Below are 12,179 nucleotides of genomic sequence, written 5' to 3'. Positions count from 1 at the left end.
CCTCCTTTTCTCTTGAAGACAGATCAACTGTTCTTTTCAGTTTGATTAAATTTCAGTATGTAGTGTTGACATGCCAACTCTTTTTTTTGTGGCTTATGCTTTAAATAAATTTGCATTTCTTTGGACCTACGTTCTATTTTGGGGGCGTTTGTTAATAGCCATGCTACTGTAGTTTTAGATACTTTTGCAAAGTTGCTTTTCCTCTTTTTTGTTCTTCCCATGAGACAAAACACAGATCTTAGCCTGTGTGTCTCTTGGTTTTCTCAGGAGTTGGAATGTAGTAAAGGTCAGCCATTCACTCAGGAATCATGAATTTTTAAGTTTGGGGAAAGCTGACAGAGGAGTGTGTGTTTTCTAATTTTAATGACACCTGCATCTGTGATGGACACAATGGATGCTGCTACGTGATATCACAAGGTAGAGGGCACTCTGTGTCCATTCTCAACTTATCTGTTTCCCAGTCCGCTACCCCCACAGTTCTATTCAAATTTGGTTTTAGGGGTTAAAAGAGCAGATTGATATCTACATGTAATTCAAGTCTGTCTAGTAGATCTCAAGATTTGGGGTGGTTTTAATTCAATTCCTCTGTTTATGAATAGTTACATTGATATCATCTTCTACTTGCTTCCTTTGTTCTTGAGTCAAGAATGAAAGGTAAGAATACTTAGGGATCAACCAGGGAATGCTGCTCTGGACTTGTGAAATCAGAAACTGTTATTCTGTACTCCTCCTCCTACTTCTCCTCCTTCTTTTTCTTTAAACTTTCTCACCAAACCTGTGTACTTGGTTGGAATTCATGAGTAATTTATGCTCTTTCTATAGGAACAAATAGGACTATCTGGTAATCTTGACATTTATATGTAAATTCTCTAGGTTGATTGGTAGGAAAAATAGTCAATCTATTTTTTCTTTTTAACTGAGTGACTGTGAAAGGTTTATATCATCAAGGTTAGACCTAGTCAAATTAGCGAAAGAGTCAAGATTTGTCTTGTGCATCCTTTAGCTCTGTCTTCTCTTTTTGCAGTTCTATCTCTCCTAGAATGTATGAGCTGATGAATTTATTTGTAATGTATTATTAAATAATATATTGTGATTCCCAGGTCTGTGTCTAACTAAGCCTCTGTTTCTGGAACCTCAGATAATGACTACTAATTTACCTCCTGAATTTTGAGGTTCAAATTAATGGTTTGAGCAGAAGCCAAAAACAGCAATTAACATAAAGCAAAAAACGCTTGCCCATAGTACACAAATACATAAATTTGGTCCCCTGGTAGACAGCAGATGAGGTATGTATGTCCAGATGTTTAAGAATGTGATACAGGACAAGGAAACAAAGATTTGACTCTTATGATGGTATAGATGTGTGATGCTTTTTAGCAGATTCACACTTTACACAAAGATTAATGGGGTAACAATTATATTTACAAAAACAGTTCTTCATAAAAGACCAAGGGAAATAATAAGTTAATGAATGCTTGCTGATAGGCCCTCCTACTTTGCTTAATTTCTTCTTCTTTTTGTTTACCTAATGAGGTAGATGTTATTTTCTTTTTCTTAAGTTTATTTATTTATTCTAGCAATTGCTTCACCCAACATAGGGCTTGAACTCACACCCCCAAAATCAAGAGTCTCACACACAGCCAAACACAGATCCTGATGAAGCCAGGTGTCCGTACATGTTATTTTCTAAGCAGAGGCTCCTAGAGGTTAAATAACTTGGTCTGTGTCATAAAACTTGTAGGAAGAGGAGTTGGGATTCCAGTTCTGATAGGCCTGGCTCCTAAATCCATGTGCTTTCCATTATTTTACCTGGTCCTTGAAGTTTTCCTATTTTTCTGAATACCAAATTTCCTTAGTGCAATTAAACATGATTTGATTGATCAGTATTTGGTTTTCACTTGTTTTTTTAGGAACTCATTCAATTATTGATTCATTCAGCTAATATTTATTTCTGTATCTCCCGTGTGTCAAACACTGCTAGGCACTGAGAATACAAGATTAATGAGATGTGGTTCCTGTTCTTGAGAAGCTTTCAGGGAGGGAAGAGATATGTAAAAAAACCAACATACTTTTGATCCAATATGAGAGCCACATTAGAGGTATAGTAGTGCCCCTCTCACCCCCATCCATGGTTTTGCTCACAGGGTTTCAGTTCCCTGTGGCCAGACATGGTCTGGAAGCAGATGATTCTCCTGACATATTATAGACTAACACTACATCAGGATGTCACTGTCATTCACTGGACTTTATCTCATCACACAGGCATTCCATCATCTCACATCATCACAAGAAGATGGGTGAGTACAGTACACTGAAGTACTTTGAGAGATACACCATATTCATATAACTTTCATTACAGAATATTGTTACAATTGTTCTATTTTATTGTTAGTTATTGTTGCTAATCTCTTACTGTGTGTAATTTATAAATTGAACTTTATCATAGTTACGTATGTATTGGAAAAAAATAGTATATATAAGGTTTGGTGCTATCTGTGGCTTCAGGTATCTGCAGGAGGTCTTGGAATGTAGTCCCTGCAGAGAAGGACATGGATTACTGCATTTTCAAGTTTCATGGGTGAAACAAAAAAAATAAAGTGATTGATATGTTTGTAAGAAGAGTTTGTGTTTGGCAAAGGGTTTTTACAAAAAAAAAAAGAGCTTTAACTAGAGTCTTAAAGGATAGTGATGATGATAGCAGTGATAATAGCTAATAGTTGTAAACACTTAGTATGTTCTCAAAAGCTACCTGATTGAAATCTTACTTCGTTTAAGCCTCTCAAAATCTCTAGGTATTCTTCCTTTTCACATTTTGGTGATGAAGAAACAAAGGCACAGAGAGTTAAGTAACTACTGGGTAGTAGAAGCAGAATGCAAATCCAAGTTGGCTAAGCTCCAAAGCCAGCCCCATTTTGTGGTTCTGTTTTACTGAAGCAATGCAGAATAACGGTTTGCCTAGAAGATGGTCAGGTTGGGGTAAAGGGAAAGTTGGGGACTTTGGAAGGTTTTACCTGGCCAAGTGAGCAGCATGTGCAAAGAGACAAGAAACGATGTGGCATATTGGGGATTTGTAAGTAGCAGCCTATGGCTGAATGTGCCTTCCATATTGAGGTTTGTTAGGGAGGGTCACCCAAATCAGGAAGGACATATTTGGACAAGATAACACCTGGTGTCATTGAAGGACTTTGAATAGGGGAAGAAGATGATCCCATCAGTTTTCATCACTAAGATATACATAGGCATTTAGGAAAAAGTCTAGGTTTTAGGGATATGAGTGAAAGCCCTCAAAATATGTTAGTAGCAGCAGTTTGACAACCTCAACTTAAAAACATTTTAATAGCATACATTATTTATCTCAATATTTAAAGATGTGATAACTTCAACTTTTAAAGCCTTGCCTTCTTTCTAGTCAAAGCTCTTCTAACGAAGAGTTTAGACCGATCCCTGGAACTGAAATCTGCGAATGCCTTGATCATTAACCTGGGTTTCAGATAGGGCCATGTCACCTGAGAGAGACTCATTCTGGATCTGAGCTTGAGATCAAATTGCTTTTTACTAAAAGAAGGCCTCACAGAGAATTTGTAAATCACAGATTTAGCTTTTGTGTGATTTTTAGGAGCCGATTCTAATATTTCAGACCATAACACAAACTCCAGGCTCCCGAGCCCACATATAGGAGTTGACAGTCCATTTTGGGGAGGGAGAGCCATGGTTGAAAGGACTACTGGGTTACTGCTTTTGATTACTGTCTTTCTGGGCACTGTACCCGTCACCACCTGAAGATTTAAAGCCAGTAGCAGTCTTCGCCTCTCTTGATATTTTCTGCCTTAGATTGGATCAAGCATTGGCTGACACTAGTGGTTGTTTTTCCTGACTTGCTTTGCTGTTATATGATGACCTTTTCTTTGTTTATTGTTTTATTTGAACTTGCTGGGAGTTTATATAATTGATGGGCTTGTATGCCGTAGTATGTCTGGGAATCTGCTGGTGATATACTACAATGTCTGAATGTGTAGTGTGTTCTTTCATTCCTCCCCCCTTTCTTACCCCTGATGTCAGATAGTCAACATACCAACTGGTTGAGCTGATATAGTAATAGAAGTTCTTCCTTATCTTGTAAGCGAAAGGTTTGGGTTAATCAGAGTCACCCAGGGTCAGCCTATATTAGAAATTTCAACATTTTGTTGACAATCTCTTGAGCTCTGGTTTAATACCTGACTTTTAGGTTTTGATATATTTTTGAACAGAGATTGCTCTCTACTTGCATTGCCTCAGCTTGACTGGGGTATTGAAATGTGCAAATCATGGGATTGTTCCTTACTTTGAAAAATATGTAGTGTGTGGTTGTCAGCATATGTTTGCTAGCTAATCACTTAACATTTTAATTTGCTTTTAAGAACTACAGGCATTAGAGAAAGGCAAAGAAAGGGGAAAAATTACAGTATAAAGGGGAAAAAGCAGTATATGGATTCCCATTTTTGAGCCAGAGTGTATATGATCTTGAATGAAAAAGATATGGAAGAAAAAGTATCAGAGAGCAGTGGAGATAATCTGGATCACAAGGACTTACCATGTCATTCCTCCCTGTACTAGTACACGTGTAATTTTTCATATTTGGAGAAGTTTTAAAGCACAGGCATTATTCATGTTGCTGGCATAACTCAGAAGCTTCTAACATGCAAGAGAATTGAGTGATTATCAAATAATTCAAATATGATGTGTGTTTCAAATAAAGAAGTTAATTGTTCAGTTGACATGGTTAAGGTTTCAGTTTCTTAGTTGTTGGTTTAAATTAAACTGTGCTGGGGTTTTGCAGCAATGATTGAGGTGCCTACATCTTGGCGGGAAGGGATTGGGCTTGGTAAATCACTTCTTTCATAATCTTAGAGCCTTACTATTCAAGGCGAGCCTTAAAAACACTTCCACTAGTTTTGCAAATTGATATGCAGACAGACATACTTGTGATGACTTTTGCTCACCTGGGATGTTAGCCTTCGTCTTATCTCAGCACCTTCTCTGTTAGTCAGTCTTGCCCAACATCTGTTGAAAGCCTATAGTGTGCCAAACCTTGTGACGGGTATTTAGGATAAAAAAAAATACATGATTCCTCAAGAAGCTCACAGTTGCTTTCAAAAAGAATCCAGCGTAAATATTGAATTTCATTGCTTACATGTGTTTTCCCATAGAGAAGGAGATAGTTTCTAAAATTGGTTATGCTTTACTATCCCTTCCAAGAGGTGTTGTAAAACAAGGCATAACTGCCAGGTGATGCCGTGATTAGTTTATCAAGGGCATGTAGTTAATCATGGATCATCTAGTTTGGTGCTAATTTAGCAACAATTCTCCATGAGTGTTCAGAGTTGAGATTTTCTTTGAGTTCCTTGAGAAGGGATTTGGAAATCTGCAGGCAAGAGCTAAACTGTTTGATTTGGTTCAAGGGCCTGATATGGAGGGACTTTTTAATGCTTCTGTGGGATCCTGTTAAGTTGGTTCTTTGTCCCTCTTCATGGAATAATACCTTAAAAGATATATCTTGGACAGGACGAAAACCAACTAATAGGCGGGAAATGGGCAAAACAAATGTCAAACTCAGAGGGCATTTGTCAAGGCTTGTCAGTGTTTTAGTTCATTTGGGCTGCTATAACAAAGGAACACAGACTGGGTAGCTTATAAACAACAGAAATTTATTTTCCTGAGTTCTGGAAGCTGGGAAGTTCAAGATCAAAGCACCAGCATGGCCATATTCTGGTGAGAGTCCTTTTCCTGGTTCATAGCCAGTGCCTTCTTGCTGTGCTCTCAGATGAAGTCAGGGATCTCTCTGGAGCCTATTTTGTAAGGCATTAATCCTCTCCATGGGTTCTCTATCTTCATGGTTTAAGCACCTCCAAAAGCCCCACCTTCAAATACCATCTTTGGGGGTTAAGACTTCAACATATGAATTCTGGGGGACACAAGCATTTATACCATAGCTATCACTTGGGTCCAGATTGGTCCCAAGTTATCAGAAGGGGTTGGATCTTTGTGATCAGAAAAAGTGCTAGGGGGTGGGGATGCATATAGTCGTGATACTCAGGGTTGCTCCTTATTTTTTACAGCAATTATGTTTGTTGTGCTTTGATATGCAAGGTATCACAACACCAAACTTAAAAAAAAAAATGAAAGAAATCTGTGCCAGAAACCTTTCAAAGGTAGAGAAAAATGCTTTCCCTTAATGCCACTGCTTTGAGAGAAAGTATTCAAATTTTTGAAGGGACTTAATATTTTCCCATAATATCTGCATTCATATATAGATTTGATCTTTCTATCATCTATCTATCTGTCTGGATTTCATTTACATATATATCTGCATTTGATCCAGCTGTTTGGTTTTAGCATTGTTATCTGCTATACTCTCATATATTGAAGAGTAAAAGGTAGGGCATGATTTTAACTTAGCATTTTAGTTCACAGGATACAATTAATAAGTGTTAAATAATTTAGAAGGGGGTTGAGTCTTTCTAGGTCAGACTTTTCTTCTAAGAAATAACTATATTCCAGATTTTACTCACTTTTGCTCAAGGTCAGAACCATGTCAGCACTGTGGATTATTTACAATGTATGGCTTATTTATGGGAATTTATTGGGGAGATGACAGCAATAAATTTATTGGGGAGATGACATTTTCACCCCCCTCCCCCATCATTCTTTCTTGCCTTATCTGAGTCCAGGCTCCAAGAGAGCATGTACATTGGATTCATATTTTGGATTTTTTGGAATCATGTTACAAAATACAATAAAAAAGAAAAAAAAGGTTTTGCCATTTTCATCTTAATTTTCTTTTCTATTTTTTTTTTTAATGCCACATGGCCAGCAGTAGCTGTATAGAAATCTGAGGAACTGAATTCTTTTTTTTTTAAATTATTTATTTATTTATGATAGTCACACAGAGAGAGAGAGTGAGAGAAGCAGAGATACAGGCAGAGGGAGAAGCAGGCTCCATGCACCGGGAGCCCGACGTGGGATTCGATCCCGGGCCTCCAGGATCGTGCCCTGGGCCAAAGGCGGGCGCCAAACCACTGCACCACCCAGGGATCCCTCTTTTCTATTTTTTAATCTTAATTTTCTTTCTTTTAAAAAAAGATTTGTTTATTTTAGACCGAGAGTGCACAGGGGTGGGAGGAACACAGGGAGGGGAGAGAGATACTTTAGTGGATTCTGTGCATAGCATGGAGCCTAACACAGGGCTTGACCTCACCACCCTGAGATTGCAACCTGACCTGAAACCAAGAGTTGGAGGCTTAATTGACTGTGCTACCCAGGTGCCCCAATCTTAATTTTCTGAACCGAATTTCTTCTTTTATAAGATGGGGACATTGATGCCTTTCTCTCTTAGTTTGAGGAAGTGGTCTGGCACATGGCAGGCACTCAGGCCAGTTTGTGGAACTAGGTTTTAAGTGCTAAACAAAAAGTAGGGTGTTCAATGAATGTTATGCCTCTCCCACATTTTTATGCTGGAGACATGAAGGTGAATGAGACAGTTTCTGCTTTCAAGGAGCTTGACATCTTGGGGAAAGAAAAACAGGTAAACAGAGCCAATGAAACCTTTTATTCAAAGTGCTTTAGGACTAAGGAGGCAATGTACTAAGGACTCTGTGTTCTTAGCCAGCCAGAATGTCCAAGTCAGCCATGTTATTTACACAGTATACAATTAAATGTTCACCCAAAAGACCTAAAGTCATTGACAACCTATAAAAAAATGTTGTGGTGGTGAAAGCTATTAATGTGTACACTGAGCAGAAAATAACTTTAGCAGTGGGTCTGTATTAGTTTACTAGGGCTGTTGTAACAAAGTACCACCAACCGGGCAGCATAAATGACAGAAACTCATTATCTCACAGTTCTGGAGGTTAGAAATCTGAGATCAAAGTGTTAGCAGGGTTGATTCCTTCTGAGGGCTATGAGGAAAGCTCTGTTTCATGCCTTTCAACTAGCTTCTGATGGTTTACTGGCAATCTTTGGAATTCCTTGGCTTTGCTTCATCACTGAGATCTCTGCCTATATCATCACCTGACGCTCTCCTGGGAGGCCTGTCTCTTCACATGGTATTCTCTTTTAAGGATACCAGATGGGGGTGCCATCTTGATTTCAGTTCAGGTCAGAATCTCAGGAGAACCGAATGGGGCTCCATGCTCAGCAGGGAGTCTTCTTTCAGGATTCTTATTCTTTCCCTCTGCCCTGCCACACTAAATCAATCAATCAATCAATCAATCAATCAATCAATCTTAAAGAAAAAAAAGGATACCAGGTGTATTGATCAGGGCCCTATCCTACTCTAGCGTGACCTTGTATTGAGTAATTACATTATCAACGATTCTACTTCCAAATAAGGTCACATCATGAGGTACTGGGGTGGAGATTTTAATATACATATTTTGTGGGGAACACAATTCAACACATTACAAAAAAAGTGTTTCTTTGTTATATTTTTCAAGGAACTGTCAGGAGCAACTGATTAGCATTTCTCCCAAACACTACAGACTCTGGAAAGGTATACATATTATCCTGATGAGAAAAATGGAAGAGCAGGTATTGGGAGAGAAGGGATGAAACCAGGCTTCATTGGGATGCTTTCCATATCCTAGGCACTATTAGGTTCTTTGTCCAAGTTATTTCACTTAACATAATTTAATTCTGATTAAAGCATGTTTATAAGATCACATGTTGCAGATGCAGAAACTGAGGCTCAGAAACTCGAATAACCAGCCAGAGTTGGGAACCACAAATGGGGTAGAGCTGGGATTTAAAAGCTACTATGCTGAGTGCCAGAAAACATGTTCTTTCCCTTGTGGTCTGATGTCCTCCCAAGAAAAGCTGTAATGATAAATGTAAGATGGAATGTAATGTGGAACTCAAAGATCCTAGAACACCTTTCATATAAAAAAGTGTTTATCCCCAGGTGAAGTCACTTTACCAGTTATGTTCTTGGTCATATTTTAAAACTTTATAATGGAAGCAGATGTTTGAGTGTTCTCTAATTCTTGCAAAGATTTTTCGATAGGGCTGATATTAGTAGCTCTTCGATCTAAACTTCAACTAAAAAAAATTACCATTGTTTACATTTTCTTATCCTACTCATCAGCTTGTTGACCCCTGAGGGAAAGTGCTGAATTCACAATGGAATCATAAGAAGAGACTCTTGGGGGTAGTTCACATATTAACTTTAGGCACTTAAAATTTGACTTTCTTCTGTTCGGCATTGAACATGTTCGATTTCTCCCCCATTCCCCTTTCTTCTCTATTCTTGTCCTACCACATCGGTGTCATGAAAATGGCTACTGAAATAAATTAGTTTAATTTGTGAAATTACATTATGGTTCTCTCTGCTCATGCCAGTTTACCCAGATTAGCCCAGGCAGATGGTTGTGGAGTTTCATTGCTGGTGAGAAAAGGGGTCCTTTCCAGAGATGAAGCACAAATGTGGGAGAAATGTTGTAGATGCCAAAAAGCTGTGTGCTTGAGTTTTTGGGCGAGCAAAAGCAGTGCTGTGCATCAGGGCGACTCTGCCTTCTGAACAGAGGGCTTTCTGAGAGCTAGAAGCAGCTGGTTCTGGAGAAAAGATGGCTTGAAAAGAATCAGAGGCATTATGAGTCTTAAATTATTTAAGTTCCTCCTGTGGCAGCGAACTGTAATTGCTTCCTATTTCTGTAAATATTAGCAGCTGTGAGCCTTTCAAGTTAGGAGCTAAAACAGCGCTCAGTGTATCATACTTAAACTCTGGAATATTGTTAAATATCTGACCTTGGGCTGTCAAAGCACACTCATTACCCGCACTAGTCCTTCTGCTCGGGAGCTGTTGACACTCTGAACTGGTCCATTATTTTCAGCCCAGTCTGTAATAGCCTCAGTAGATGGAGAATCAGCAGTGGGAATTGCAAGTCACCAAGTGGCAATGTCGTGATCCATTTCCCCGGGGGAGGTCGCCTCTGTGCTTGCTGCCTTTTACTTGTTTTTACACCTGTGACTCCACCTACGGCTGTCATGGCGAATCCTTTATCAAACTGGCAACAACTTGAAATAAGCTAATTCGAATACCCGCTCTTACCTTTTTAGTCTCAGTTGATCTCTCTGCCTTATGTTCAGTGGTTTAGTCACGCTGAATTTTTTTTTTCCAGCTTTCAGATTCATCATATTCACACTTGTCTCTTGCACTTGGCTTATGCTGAAACTTCTATCTGGAACACACTCTGCTTGTCCCATAACATCTCCATGCTAGCTTCTACTTATTCTGTTGATGACACCTGCTCTTGGAAGCCTTCCCTGACCATCCGTATGTGGGCTAGTTATGTCTTCTTTATTATCCCATATGTGTGGGTGCTTCCCCATAAGGATACACATCACATTGGATTGTAACAACTATTTACTGGTCTTCATCTGCCATTGTACAGTGGGCTCCCTGAGGGTAAGAAGAGCATCAGTTCTGTTTGTTGTTTTGGTCGCAGGGTCTGTGTGAAGACTGGTAAATAGAAAGTGATTGACAAATGTTTGTTGAGTCGAATTCATACTCCTCTATCTAACGTTGTGGGATATAAGACCTTCAGGCTTAGTCTTGAGTAGACCTGCCAAGGCAATCTGGATATGTGGCAGCAGCTCATAAATGTCTTCAGATAGCCACTTAACTCTTTTTCCTTGTGAATTCATTTGTTTGGGATAGAATATGCCCAGCTCCCATAGGTAAATCATGATTGGCCTCAGCCAGCTATCTCTATCTCACTTCTTTATGTCAGTGATTGGTGATCATGTGACCCATTTCTGGTAGTGAGACATAAAGGTAAGTATGTTGAAGGTTTTGAGAGTAGTTTTTCCTTTTATTAATAGGATAAAGTGGAAAGGAAGCCATTTTTACCCTTGTCCCTTGTTTTTTACCTAATGCTTTCATAGAAGATAAAAAGAAATGCTACAACTATTGAGCATTGAGAAATAAGAAATTTTCTCACAACCGTGAGAAAATAGGTTCCCAGAAGAAAGCAACACATGAGCATGGGAAAGTAGAAAGATGGAAAATTCTTAGGTCCTTGATGATGTTGAGCCATCCAAACCAACCCTGGGATGACTCACCTCTGGGTTTCTGGAAAGTAAAATACTTTTCCAACTTAAGCTACCTTTGCTAAGTTTTCTGTTGCTTACAGCTTAAATTGTCCTAACTGATAAAGTCACCAGGGGAAGGAAAGTGTGTGCATGGAAATCAGGGCTCACTTCAAAAATGAAAGGGATTATGCTACATAATGAGAGAAAGCAGCATAGAGAATGTGTTGAGCTTGAGCTTGAGACATCTTAGTTTACCTGAGTATTTCTTGTGTAATCTTGGATGAGTCACTCTTCTCTCTTATTTTCTAGTCAGGGAATCATTTACTCAACAACTACAAAAAGTATGTTTGATTGTGTGTTATATACTATATTAAGTGTTTATTTAGGAAAACGGAGTTGAACTAGGTGATCTCTAAGGTCCTTTATTTGTAAAACTCTCATTTGCCTTTTATTTTTGTGTCTTTGAACATAGTTTTAGGAACTGTGATTCTATAAAAATTTTGTGTATCTTATCACCCAAGTCTGCCTTGATTCAAATCATGTTTATCATTGGCCTTTCTCCTCATCCAAATTTCTTGCAGATCGCTGTCTGATAGAATTTTAAAAAACAAAAAACAAAAAACAACAAAACCCACAAGCATCTGTCTCTGGCAAGCATGCTTATGAGTCACATCTCCTCCTCTGCAAAGCAAAGTCTCATGAAATCAGCTGATTAAAAGGAGCACTTGAAGAGGAGGCAATCTGTTAAATTTATTTTAGGTCTAGCCCCCTAATTTCCATTCCACACGTACTCATTTATTCCATCACCCAGTCTTGGCAGGTGCAATCTATTTAGGTGACCCTGTTCAGGCTCACTCCTCAAATTTCCTGGCTGGAGAAAAAAGGCGACTGAGCTGTCATCAGAGGTATTACAGCCACTGCTGACCAGGTTCTGTGGGTGATTTGAAACTGGTTCATCATGGCCCCACTTTGATTAGGACAGGGATCTTGCTTCAAACTACCATGACCTTGCAAGTTGTTCCATATGTGGTAATTCCACATTCATGGTAGTGATGGTGGGGTGAGGTTACCATTGTGCCAGGTTGTTAAGTGGGGAACATCCATGCTTAATGGAG

General features: G+C 38.9%; 1 long non-coding RNA gene across 1 annotated transcript in view; it reads left to right on the top strand.

Moving 5' to 3' along the window:
* LOC112651726 (uncharacterized) overlaps positions 1 to 12,179 on the top strand; it is a 107,448-nt gene that overhangs the window by 55,531 nt on the left and 39,738 nt on the right. Inside the window, exon 4 of the long non-coding RNA XR_003130983.3 lies at positions 2,263 to 2,297. This is a non-coding gene — a long non-coding RNA (uncharacterized LOC112651726). The remainder of the gene's footprint in view (positions 1 to 2,262; positions 2,298 to 12,179) is intronic.

This window comes from Canis lupus, chromosome 4, assembly GCF_003254725.2.
Source record: "Canis lupus dingo isolate Sandy chromosome 4, ASM325472v2, whole genome shotgun sequence".
Lineage (NCBI taxonomy): Eukaryota > Metazoa > Chordata > Mammalia > Carnivora > Canidae > Canis > Canis lupus.
This window is presented reverse-complemented; position numbering and strand designations above follow the sequence as displayed.